Raw genomic sequence first — 13,912 nt, forward strand, 5'->3', positions numbered from 1 at the left:
TCCGATCGGCACCAGAGAACGCGGTTTTTTTTTGGTTGTTTTTTTTTTTGCTACAGAAATGAGTCAGGACGTGAAAAAAATGGCGAAACGCGCCGAGTTCCCAGGCTCCGCGCCGCACTTTGTAAAACTGGGGCCGTGCAGCCCTAACACCGCGCTCGCCCTTTCCTCAAAGGCTCCGAATCATCAATGAGCCCCGGCGGGGCGGGGCGGGACGGGGCGGAGCGGTGCCTCCCGCCGCGGGGCCGCGGGCGCTCCCGGGGGTGGCGGCGCCAACGCGCGGGGTCCCGGCGGGACGAGCCCGATGCTCCCCGGGCCGAGCGGGACGGAGCCGGGCGAGGGCGCAGCGCCGCAGCCCCCGGGGCCGCCACCTCGACGCGCTCCCAGCCCCGCGGGGCCGCCGACATACGGCTCTAAGTGGGTCTGATGCACCTGGGCACCGTGCGCGGTGCGCTGTAAGATGCCGCACTCCTACAAGTAACGGGGATGATAACTACAGCCCCGTTAGGGGCCGGTCCCGCATCCTCCGCTGTTAACTAGAGCCAGCGGTGCTGCCCCGCTCCGTGCTGCTCGGCACACAGAGGCCCACAGTACAGCGCAGTGCAGCCGTAAGGCCGGGCCGGGACAGCCCGGTCTGCTGCTCGGAGCAGGCGCTATTGATTTTGTGAGCGAAATTACGCGTCTGGAGGAGATGGTGCAATTGACCGTAGCTTCCCACGTAGGTACAAGCTGAGCGGTGCGAGGTTATCCCTACCTGCTGCTGTGGGAAGTGTCTTTCTGTGCTGGTTTTTGTAAATAAGTTCCGAACAAATGTGCGGAAGAACTTCTTTACAGTGAGGGTGACGGAGCACTGGAACAGGCTGCCCAGGGAGGTGGTGGAGTCTCCTTCTCTGGAGATATTCAAGACCCACCTGGACGCCTACCTGTGTGATGTGGTGTAGGGAGCCTGCTTTGGCAGGGGGGTTGGACTCGATGATCTCTAGAGGTCCCTTCCAACCCCTACAATTCTGTGATTCTGTGTGTAATATTTCGATGCGAACTGAGACAAATCCAACACCTTCCCCATTTGAATGCAAATTCGCCGAATAAATGCAAAGAATGTCCATTATTGCTCTCAAGAGAACAGTTAGGATGCCCAGTTTTCTTCTAAAGGTTTTATGTGAGACCACATTTTTACCCCACTGACTGAATAAATGCCTTTTTACCCCCATTCCCGAAATGAAGAGGGAAATTACACCATCGCTCCAGGTTTGCAGATTGGTCTTCTTCAAGTCCGCATGTATAGAGCCCCCTGAAATCAGGCAGACATATACACAGGCTCCTCTGGTGCTACTTCATCTTTAAAGTTTAGCTAAAATTGAGCCACGACCCTCCTTTTTTATTTCCTTTTCTGAGCGTGTGCAGCCCAAGGTAATTGGGATGTGAGGGTTCTTTCTGGTAGACCTTTGCCAAAGCTCCAAAGAACAAGAATCCCCCTTCTGCATGTGCTGTGTGCAGGGTATGTGCAGCAGCAGAGCTCTTGTGTTACCCTTCCACCCTCATTAATTAGTGATGTCTCTCATCCTTTTTATAGTAATTGCATCAATTGAGGGAGTAACTGTAAGCACTGTGTTCTGGGGATCTTTTACTTACACATATTATATAAGTAATTTAATAAAGGTAATTATATAAATGGTAAATATGCATTGAGTTACCTGATTTCCTACACCTCTGCTGCAAACAAAACCCTCAATGTGGAGCTAGGAGCACTGTGTGAATCTATGTTGAACATCAGCCCAGGGACGTGTTGTGTGTGGCCCCCGTGTCTCCCCACAGCAATCTGCTCCATGGGCCAGTGGGCTGAGTGCTGCCAGCACTGAGATGGGACAGCCAGACAGAGCAGGAGCTGTAAGGGAGAAGGAGAGCAGTGAGCACTCACAGTGGGGTTCCCCAGGTGGGTAGGTGGTGGCTGCAATTCATTTTAGGCTTTGGGAAATCCCAGGAGCTGCCTTTACCTGTGTTTTATTCCTAGTTTCTCTACATTTGCCATGTAACCTGCAAGTACTGTGGGATCAGTGCCATGCGATCACACACGTATTTTTCTAACCCGAGTGTTACAAATGCTCCCCTTTCTTTCCCTCTGCTCCAAAGGCATCTTAAATGCCAGGAGCATTTTTATCAACACCTTGGGCTGCACTTTATGTTTACTTTCAGCATTTCTTTCGGCTTGTGCAGTGAAATGCAGTAAGCAACTTTCACTTTTTTTTTAGTTTCACTTTTAGACTGGAGTTACTGTAATGGTTCAGCTGCAGTTGTGCTCCTTTTATAATTGAAAATCAGATTCTTGTGGGGGGATGTTGGAAGAAAGATAAAAAAGTATGTTTCCTTTTAATGTGAACTTCCTAATAGTTTCTCTTAAGAGAAGTTATGAGGATTGATTCTGAGGAGGAGGCAGGTGACTGCCTCTGGTTTAGCTTGAGTTGCATCAAGTGCTGGGTCCCTCAGAAGTGTCCAGCCCACAGGTAAGGGATATCACCTGGTGTACTGTTGTCCAGATATAGAGTTCTCAGTTGCAGGAGAGGCATGGACCTGTTGGAGTGCATCCAGAGGAGGGCCAACAAAATGACCTGAGGGATGTAAACCTCTCCTATGAGAACAGGCTGAGAGAGCTGGGGGTTGTTCAGCATGGAAACGAGAAGGCTCTAGGGAGACCAAATAGCAACTTTTCAGTATCTCAAAGGGGTCTGTGAGAAAGAAGAGGACAGACTCTTTAGCAGGGTCTGTTGTGAAAGGACAAGGGGAAATAGTTTCAAACTAAAAGAGAGGAGATTTAGACTGGATATAAGGAAGAAGTTTTTTACAATAAGGGTGGTGAGGCACTGAAACATGTCCAGAGAAGTGGTGGATGCCCCAACCCTGGAGACACTCAATGTCAGGCTGGAAGGGGCTCTGAGCAACCTGATCTAGCTATAAAGTATCCCTGTACATTGCAGGGGCACTGGGCCAGATGACCCTGAAGGGTCCCTTCCAACTCAAATGATTCTCTAATTCTATTAGGTGCACTGGGAGCATGCAGACTCTCAGGACCCCATGGTAGGAAGGGCACTGTCTCCAAAGGCAGGAAGCAGTGTCACCACCTCCATTTGAAGATGAGTGTTGTGGGCACCTACTTAGGGCCAAAATGCTGGTGAAGTGAGGGGCCAGCAGGAGGCACGGTCCCTCTGCACCATCGGATGGAAGCAACCCCCAGTCTACACAGACTCCAGGGACACACTCCCAGTTCTGCTTTGCAGCACGTGCATGTCTTCAGAGACAGGAGGAAGAACTCTTCTGACTATTGCTCCAGCAGTGGAGATGGCAGCACATGCCATTGGGGAGCCCAGTGTACTTCTTCATGAGCCTTGGATTGTACCTGAACACCCACACTGAATCTGTGGTGTTCTGGAACAGTGCTAATGCCAGGCAACTGTGATTAAGGCTGATGCCATGCACTACCCTATTTCTTCATTCATTTTGAAGGGAAATTTGGCCTTAGTCTAGGTCAGGTAGCAATGAGAATCCAGTGATATAGTTAGACTTGATCAATAGAAAATTGGAATGAAAAAGATCGGCAGCTGCATATGAGCTCTATTTCCGTTCTGATATAACACCTAGAGTTTCTGACAGCTAAGTCTTAGGTGAGCCTGTCAGCCTAAAAGAGAAGGGGAAACCAAGACGGTTGCTGCCAGGAGAGACCTGTCAGATCAAGTAGTGTAGTATTAGAATGAAAGAAAGGGGCACAACTTGGTGAAACTGGGATCTGGAGTGAGGGAGCGAAGAGAAACCTTCCACGCTTCAGCAGAGGTTCTTTTTTTGTGGTAAACCCTCTTTGTTTGTGTATGGCTTGGAAGGAGAGAAATGCCCCAGGCCTTTCAACTGCAAAAATAGAGCTCTATTTGAACGGAACATATGTTGTACAGAAGCTGTTACTCAATTTGTTCTGAAACAGCATAGTATAGTGAGTGCAAAACGAGGCTTAGGGCCCAGCTCCTTGGGCAGCAGCAGCACTGTGCATGGTGCAGAGCAGGCTTAGTGCAGGGCAGCACCTCTCTGAAACCCAACCACAGAACAATTTCAGTAGTTCATCCTCTGTAAAGTACACTGCTAGCAATGGGAAGCACTTATGGCATGTAGAATTCCATCTTCCTAACCTGTCGCATATTCGAAGCAAGAATGAACAGTGTGGTGAGATGCTGACATCGTGCCTTACCTGGAACAGTGCATCCCTTCCACCCACTCTTGCCGCACAGCAGATGATGTGCTTTCTTGCCTTTACCTTATTGCTAGCAACAGGTATTTCAAAGGCAATTGCGGTGTTTATTTATTTATTCAGAACACTGTGTGATAAAAGCATTAGACAAATTTGATTAATAATAGAGGGTAGGACCAATAAATGTAAACACAGGCAAATAAGTTTATTTTCTTAAGTGACTCATTTAAGTGTACTAATATGTCAAGAAATAGCAATATGCCTTTCAAAATGATAAAGTAAACCTTACTCTCAAAAGAAGCAATTTGCTCTGAGTACCTGGTTTACCTTGGAGGGTGTGGTTACTACATTGTGTGCCCGGCTGGCAAGGAGAGTGGCTTTGTTCTGTAGCTGCTTTCAAGTGTGTCCTCTGACTGAGCTGCACCTTTGCACTGCTTTAGCAGGGAATCCAGCCTGCTGCTTTCCTCCCATTTTTGCTCTTGTAAATGCAAAGTGACTGCACTGATGGGTTTTGATGTACTGTAGGTTTACCCCTCTGTAACTGAAAGCAGACTTCAACCTATAAGCCATAGTAGTATCACCCAGGGTAAACACGTGCTGATGAGTTCAGCCACTTGTGCCATGCTAAACACAGCACTATCTCACACACAACCTCTGCTTCAGGTTACCCACTCTTAGTTCACTGTCATCTTACAACAATCCAGCCTTTTACATGCTTACATTCTTACATCCCTCTCAAACCTTCTGAGTTCCATGAAGAGGAATCAGCCCATTCTTTTTTCCTTCACACTTTCCATATCTCTGTGTAGTCCAATGTAGGCCACATGGTAAAACTTTTCACTTCCCACCATGTTTGTTTTATACCTTCAGGCCCAATATCACTCATTTTTGTAGTAGTCAGTGGGAGGTGCCAAAGAATTATTGAGGAAAGTAAGATTACTTTCAGGTCAAGACAAAATTAATCACCTCCATTTTGTACTTTGCAATCCCTGTGACACGCTGCTGTTTAAGAGCTGGTCAAATTTGGTTGGCAACAACCTTGTGTATCCAAATAATGCTGCACTCCTTCCTGACTTTCTTGTACCCCTAAGGGCCTCCATCTTGTCCAGTTAAACTTCTTTCATGTCACACCATCAGCTTTGAAATAAACTTACTAGATCCTAATTAGAAGACTAAGTGTTTGAAGAGGTGATTGCTGTTGCTTTTCACAACTTTGAAGCAATTGCTGTGTTGAGTATTTGTGTCCAGCAGGCTTTGTGTATTTTGTTCAGTAGCACATTCACAAAATGCTTTTTTACACTAACTCTGTGAATTGCTTACAACGTTCCATCTGCATTCGTCCTGCTTTTCCACTGTTTTAAATGCTTTGGAGACCTGCAGAAATATTTCCTGAGGTACACAGTAAATGTTCATTGATCACACTCAGAAACTTGTGGTGTGAGAGCTCAACCAAATAGGAAAAGGACAGCCAGAAGTATTGAGCAGGCCGCTTTTTGAACAGAGAAAACCTGAACAGAGGCTGGGCACTTGTTTTCCTTTAGGGACCTTAGCCTTGGTTTTGAAAAGGAGTTACTCCAGTGACATCAGTGGATAGAAAAGCAGGCCTGCTGCAGGACTGGCTTGCTGCAAGTGTTTGCTTTTTGTAGCTCCCTTGTGCATAACTACAAAGAGAAACTGTAAAAATGAAAACAGTTTTAGAAGACAGGTGTCAAAATGGAATTTTCTGTGCTTTCCTTTACTTCTCCCTTCAGTGAAGGCTGGTGAGTTATATAGAAAATGATACTTGGAAGATTCTTTCATACATTTCTTATTTAGATGCCCTGGTCTCTTGCTGTGCACCTTCTCACACGTGTAAGAGAAGACATTAACTTTTGCAGTCACACTTCCAGTGCTTTCATTATGCTCATTACTAATGATTGCACTTTCTGGACACACTGGTGTTTGTAGCTCTATTGTTTAATGTTTTATTACTCTCGTGTTGTACTTCCCATATGTTTCCGGAGAGAATTCCCTTCTCTTTTTTACTTGTCTTGTTTCTGCTTGCTCTTTCTGTGTATGCCAATTAATAATGAAGGCTGTGTGTGTGCTTCCCCTCCCTATGGCACAACGTGGTTTTCTCTAGCTCTCGCTTTTTGTGAAAAGTAGGCCATCTACTGTTGCTTTCTAGTATGGATTATAGATCGCCCAGCACATGGCCGTATTATGCGTACAGCTCCAAAGTTGTACTTTGGAATTGGAAAGCATGTTCTCCTATGTAGCTGCAATTACTTTTTTTTTTCCCCCAGTGATTTTGTGGTGGGAAAGTCTCTATAGAAAACTGACAGATTTATTTATTTATCTAGTAGTAGCCAATATATTTGGGTTATGTTCTTCAGTGGAGTTACAAGGCAGGAGATGATGAGCTAATGATTTAGATAAGCATTAGTGACAGTTTTTCTCAGATTTGCAGGACTTTTTTGTTTGTCTGATCGTTGTTTGGTTACGTTTTGTTTTTTTGTTTCTGCTTCTTCTTTTCTTTTTCAGTGTGGTTGTGAACAGAAAAGTGACTTTAAAAGCTTATTCTTGCAAATACACATATGTATTCTCCATATGTCTTCTGACTCATATCTAGATTGTATATTGACGTATACAAGCTCTAGTGTTGTCAGCACTGTCAACTACAAAGAGCTGTGAAGAGGGAGCTTGGACCATTGTCTGCCTCTTGTACCTTAAGTTCACCAGTTGGTTTCTGATTTCCTGGTTATTTTTGGAGATGCTACGGAAACTCAGTGTCAAGACTTCTTAACTTCTTGTCAGGGGTGAACTTTCTTTGGGAAAGATGGTTTGCACTTCAGTTTGATGGGGATATGACAGCTAGATAAGAGTCAGATAGAGCCACACATAAGTTTTTATGATCCATACATTTAGGTTGAAGGAAGATATTTCTTCCTTTCCTTCCTGTGAACACTGGTGGAGGGACTTGTTGTGCAACACTGTTATTGGAGAAAATTTCCTTTACTTAGTCACCTATTAGTCTTAACCCTGTAATAAAATATTTACTACTTTGTTCATTAAGAATAAAGCATGAGTGTACTAACTTCATTATGCTGAGTTCATTTCTTTGTCAGCTTACAACCATATATCATTTCTTAACGCCTTGTCTCTTTTTGTGTTTTCACACGGAACTTTATCTAAAATTCTTGATTCCAGTTTCAGGAAATGGCAGTTTTCAGAGATATTCCCTTTTCTCAATGAGAAATATAGGTATGATGGTAACTCCTCTGGAGAGTGTTTTTTTTTTTGTTGTTTTTTGTTTGTTTGTTTTTTTGTTTGTTTTTTTTTTTTTAATACACCTACTTTGCATAAGCAAAAATTGCAGAACAATTCCATCTTCTTGAGAATCTGATTATTTTTAAATTGGTTGTTAAAAGAGAGGCAGCCTTGCACTGTGTGCCATTCCTGTGCAAAAGAAAATGAGAAGGGAAGTAGGGAAATGTACCTTTTCTAGCTCTGAAAATGTAACAGTGATGTGGATCCTTAGTATTTGTGGTTAGAAATGGGGCAAGTAGAGGCAACTCGCTTGTCTTAACAAAGACAATTAGGGTACCAGCTGAATTGCTGAGAGGTGCACATGAATAAATAAAATATCTCTCCTAACTATCTATAACTTGTCAGATGTTGCTTTAATTCAATGAGAAGGCCAATGTCTGTATATACTTCTGCTCTCTGCCCAAATACAACTGGATAGTAGTACAACTCTTAGGTTGAGGCTGTAAAAATACACTGTGGCAATGCTTCAGCTAGGTGTTGTTATGGATCTGTGACAAATAACTTCTTGACAGACATGCAGGAACTGTATGATTATACTGTAACGTTTCAGGAATTAACCTCAGAAATCCTAAATACCAGTATAGTAGGCTAATGCACACACACACACCCTGCGTTAGAAGAAGTGTAATACTGGAAGAGTCTGGATGGAACCAATAAACATTTTGTATGCTTCTAATGAAAATGATGAAGCAGTCAACAATGACAGAGTTTAAATGGGCTATCCCTACCTTTCAGACTTGTCCAACTGAATGTCATGAGCAGATTGCAATGATGCTTTGTGATGTTTTAAACACGGGCACATTTTACAAGTTTCTTTAATTGCACAGCTGTGGAGAATAAAAACATTCCATGCAATTAATACACATTATGTATATTTTTACTTTTTCACAGAATCACAGAATCACAGAATGACCTGGGTTGGAAGGGACCTCAAGGATCATGTAGTTCCAACCCCCCTGCCTGGCAGGGCCACCAAACATACACATTTACTAGATCAGGTTGCCCAGGGCCCTGTCCAACCTGGCCTTGAACACCTCCAAGGACGGGGCATCCATTTTACCCTACCAGAGGTTGCTCTTGCAGCAAATCATGTAATTTTTTGACCTTTTTTTGGTGCAGAAACAGTATTATGTCAAGACAGATTTTCTTATGATTTTGCAGGAGGACTTCTACTCCTCATCTAAATTTCCATCTAAAACTAAAAGGTTCAGAGACCACTGGATATTGTCGCAGTATAGACTATACAAACTCTATCTTCTATAAATAAATAGGTGGATGGATGGACTGACAGATGACAGAGTTTTTCAAGAGTCAGTCACTGAGAAAGCAAATGCTTCCCCGTGGAGTCTGTTTTATTTAGCTGACATAACAGGAGCTGATCTGTACGTAACTGTGCCAAGGAAGGATCATCTTGTCTACACATTTCTTCCAGTCTCTGCCTTTGCTTCAGGATATTGAGGGCTGGTGATAATGCACTGGAAATTAAATCTTGCCAAAAAAGCTTTGAAACCTTTCTCTATAAACCATGGTCCATTTTTTCATTATAATAGTTCCTCTGGAATTCCCCTGTAAGAAAGCACACTCTCAACCTTTCCAGTGACATTTTAGTTGTACTTTGCAACCACACAGTTCCTACGTATTTTGGCTAATACTAGACGTAGCCCAACTGGCTATTTCCCTCCCTCTTGTGCATGGAGATCGATACCCACTCTAGTCTTCCTCAGACAAAGCTGGCATTATCAGAAGATCACCCTTTTTGTACTGCCATACTCATGTGTCACAGTATGTATTCAGAGGTTGTCTGGCTTTTTCATGTGTTCCAAACTTCTATGGAAATAATATGGTGTGGGTTTTGTGTTTTTTTTTTCCCAGCAGTTTCTAAAAGCCTCAGGGCCTTCCTGTCTTCTGTTTTCAGTTTCCTTTCCAGGTTTTAGGGATTACCCAAACCCTTCAGAGGAATATGAATTTTGTTTGTATTTAGTAACTCACTACTGTTCAAAAAGGCATGATATTTTGTAACTTTGCACTCCACTGGGTTTTGGTCAGATAATTGTGTTTTATTTGTTTTGACTTTCCCAAAGAACAATGGGCTGTAGATTTCCCTGACCCTGTGGTGTCTTTGCTTTCATCCCTGGGATAAATATATTTGGATTTTTGTTTCTGTAACAATACCTATTGTTATGAAAACTTTCTGTAGGACAATGTCATGCCTGACTTTGCAGGCCCCAATAGCCTACTAGTAGAAAGCTTGTGTTAGAAATTACTCATGAAACCTCATGTGATTTCATGTTAGATGGGAAAGAGAGAGAACTGTTCTACTCTCACATGGAAAGGAGCAACACCAGGACTTATTCCTTTATAAGAGACAACTTTAGGCTATTTGGTTGATGAGACACTACTCTTCTGGAAAAGAGAGCTGGAAAAGACCAAACACTCTGTATTCCTTTATTTATTTTTTATACAAATGAGCTGATTGCAGAGAATGACCTCAGAGTTGCTACAGACAACAGTGAAACTGACAGAAGATTCATTTGTAGAATATATGTCTTCATCTGTTCTCATTTCACAGGAGAACACCATGAAAAACACCAGATACTTCTTTTTGCAGCCGGAAGATATTCTCCCCTTGTATCTGTCTCTCTGAATTAGTAATGATGATGTAGGCCCTGGTTCAAGGAAACACTTTTTTTCTTACTAGCCTCAAGGAAACACTCAAACCTCTATGACCTCCTTTTATAGTTAATCATGCATAGTATAGGAATACTTCAGACTTGAACCTTCCTGAATTACCTTCCTGTGCTGAAAAGTGAGGAAATGTTGCTAGTTCTACCCAGGTCCTCTTGAAGTACTGTACCTTGGGGAAAAATGTTTATCTCCCTGATTGCATTGGGAGAGTGGTAACATGAATGCATTGCGTTCCTCTGAAGATTTAGCCAGTTTGACCTTTGTCTATGTGCATCCTGTGTTGCTCCATCCTGCAGGATCTGCTCCTGTGATGCTCAGATCTCTAGGCTGGTTCTGTCTGACCTTGTCAGGAAATGAGTTTTCATGCTTTGCATCACTGCCATCAGGTCATCGCTGCTAGCAGGGTGCTGCTACCTCTCCAGCATTTTGTCATTCTTGCCTCATGTGTCATGAGACTCACATTCTTACAATGCACCCTTTGAAATTCTGCATCAGTCATATTGGCCTGCCATTACATTTTGGCTGAATATTAGCCTGTGACCATCACCAAAATCCATACACTGGATCCTGGCAAACAAGATGTTCACTGTCTCCTTGGTCAAATGCACATTCAAGGCCAATTCTTCCCACTGACCTATCAAAGGTGATGCTTGTGAATTTTAGCTTGAATTGGTAATGAAGATTCTTGTTTACTAGCCCTGACAATAGACTTTAGTTTTAAAGCCTTATTAGACTTAGACTAAACTCATATACTTACCATGAGTTAGGAAATCCACTTTCTGGTGTTCATCAGAGCTACCAACTCAAGCACTAAAGCCTAAGAAGAATGGCCTGCATGATCCTTCTTATTGCCTTTTGTTCAGCATACAATTGAAAAATGACATTTCCTCTGGCATTTCCTACATCTTGCATTTCTTGTACATCTATGATCAAGATCAGTCTTCAAGTACTGCCTACTGCTTTGATGACATACAGTTGAAATGCTTTTCTGTGGCCTGCCGTTATCTGGGAATACTTTTGCAGTGTCTATGCCTGACTTATTAGGCATCTCTGTAAGGTTCTTCAGAGTGCCAATGGTGTAGGACTAGAAAACCATTCATCAGTTCTACCAAGGGATAATAAATATCAGGTTGCCTTACATCTTGGCAGAATCTCTCTTTGGCTACATTACCAAAATTACATTACCAACTCTTGGAGTTTTATTTGGGCATAAATTTATAGTCATAGAATCGTAGAATTACCCAGGTTGGAAAAGACCTTGAAGATCATCAAGTCCAACCGCAGCCTAACCATAGTACCCTAACTCTAACAACCTTCTGCTAAATCATATCCCTGAGCACCACATCCAAACGGCTCTTAAACACATACAGGGATGGCGATTCAACCACCTCCCTGGGGAAAAGTCAGATTTCTTGAGGCTTTCAAGGGTTTCATCTGATTTTTTTATCTCCTTGATCAGGAAAACTATGATCAGCAAATAAATGCTCTGCGTTTCCTATTCATTTGCAAAGTAGGGATCTCTCCTTTAACTGTCCTTAAGCTAAAACTTGATAGTTAATTGTGAAAATTCCTCTTAGCCTGGCTGTTAACTTTGTTAGCATTTTAGTGCTTTGAAGTGCTAAGACCAGGCTTCGTTTTTTGCCTTTAGAAAGTTAAATTTGTAGAAATTGTTTAGCTTGAAATCACACTGGAAAACACATCAGTGAAAATAGCATGAAACATAAATTTAAATTCTATTTAATGCAGCTCAAATTAATTTAGCTTATCTGTGTGTGTATGTATGACATTAGTTAAGACAAACAGAATTGAGACACAGATGCAATCCTGAATTTAGCTTTCAGTTCTTTAACAGGCCCCTTTCATAATGTCATATGGCTGCTTCTGTTCATAGCAGCATAGAAAAGACTTTTCTAATAATCTACATGAGGGCAGGACGAAGCCCAGGGCATGATGCATGAAGCTCAGCTCTAGACAGAATGATTTCAAGAGCAACATCCAGCAGCAAAGCACACAGATACAACTTTGTCAGGTGCTCAAGGGTCCTCTTGGAATTGCTGAAGTCACCGTGAGGCTGAGTTTCAGTGCAGAGGACTGCATGCTGCCATGGGCCTTGCTGTGTGACCCAAAGCACATCATTTAGCTTAGCCATGTCCAACTTTCGGAGTGTTACAAGCGGTAATATTTCCATTCCTTAGAGGATGTTGCAAAAATGAGTCCATTAATGTTCATGAGAGTCACTAAGACAACTGTGATATATATCAAATGGAAAGTTACTGAAGCAAAAAGCTCTATGAGAGAGATCTTTCTTTTAGAACAGTTTCTCCTACTCCACTTCCTTCTCTCCACACTGAGGGGGTCGGCAGGCTCAGACACAGCTGTATTGACTTTTCTCATGTCTACAGATTTTTATTAAATAGCAGCGAGACAACTTTCTAAAAGGGGACTGACACTTATGACTCTTGAAAAGCCCTCTACATCTTCAGCCTGAGAAAGTTTAACTTGGGTTTTTATATCAGATATTTAGGTCTGTTTCTTCCTGGAACACAATGCAATGTGGAGGATAATGGTATCAGGGTCACCCATACAAGTGAGATCCGATTAAAAAAGGTGGACCTTTTTTTTTTCATCTGGATTATTCCAAAGTCCTCTGTCACACTTAATCACCACAAATGCTTAGACTGCTTGTGAGGAAAACTTCGTTGTTGATTTTTAATATTCTTATCTTTCTGTTGAGGCTTAAGAGATCTCAAAACACAGGGAGGGCTGCTAATGAGGGAACATCTGATACATAAAAGCAGAAAGAAAACAAAGTGAGCAGAAATTTGAATGAAGTTTATGTTCTTTTAAAACAGCAGAGATAAATATTCCATGCCATATTTGTTTTTTATTCTCACAGAACATGTTGTACAGCAATACTCAGTGCCTCAGTTGCGAACAACAGCAGTTGTAATATTAATATGGGACTTTATCTGAGACCTACTGAAGTCAGTTGAAGACTTCCATTGACTGCAGTGGATACTAGATCAGGCCCTTTCAGAACACATTCTGGTCAACTCTTGTCCAACCGTTATTTCATAGAGGAGAAATGAGTTTTATCTCCTTTCTGCACTCCAGGCTTCTATCAGCAGAATGCCATCCAAGCAGGGGATCCAAGCACAGAAGCCCACACTGCTCCCCTGGTGAAGTGCATGGGGTGGAACAGCCTTCAGGGAGCATCAACATGACACGTGAAAGAGAAAGGGAGGGCAGAAAGAGAAAGTGAGGAAAAATCAATCACAGAGAAGGACTGAAAAGTGAAGAGGTAGAGAGGTACGAAAACAGCTCTTCAGTTTTCCTAAAAGAAAAATAGCCCAGTCATGTTAAGACTTGAGCAGGTGGGAAAGTACAGCTTCACAGCTTTAAAATTTCATATTGTCATACAGCTGTAACACAAAAGAGAGGCTGAAAAAAGTGAAAAATGTCCCAGCAAGTTTTGGAACAGGAAGGAGGGCATGCCAAATTATCAGTGATGTTCAGTCCTTACAGGTGTGCTTTCTTCCTCACTTTGGTGGGAAATCCCCACATTTAATCTCATAAAAAGCAGCAGAGTGATTGTAAGCAACTTCCTACCTGGTGTCCTTTTCTTCTGCTTTTCAAGCCGCAGCAAGGAAGCAGGAGTTAAGAGCCTGCAGGTTACAGCAGGTGGATGCAGTC

This window comes from Coturnix japonica, chromosome 3 (genome assembly GCF_001577835.2).
Source record: "Coturnix japonica isolate 7356 chromosome 3, Coturnix japonica 2.1, whole genome shotgun sequence".
Taxonomy (NCBI): Eukaryota; Metazoa; Chordata; class Aves; order Galliformes; family Phasianidae; genus Coturnix; species Coturnix japonica.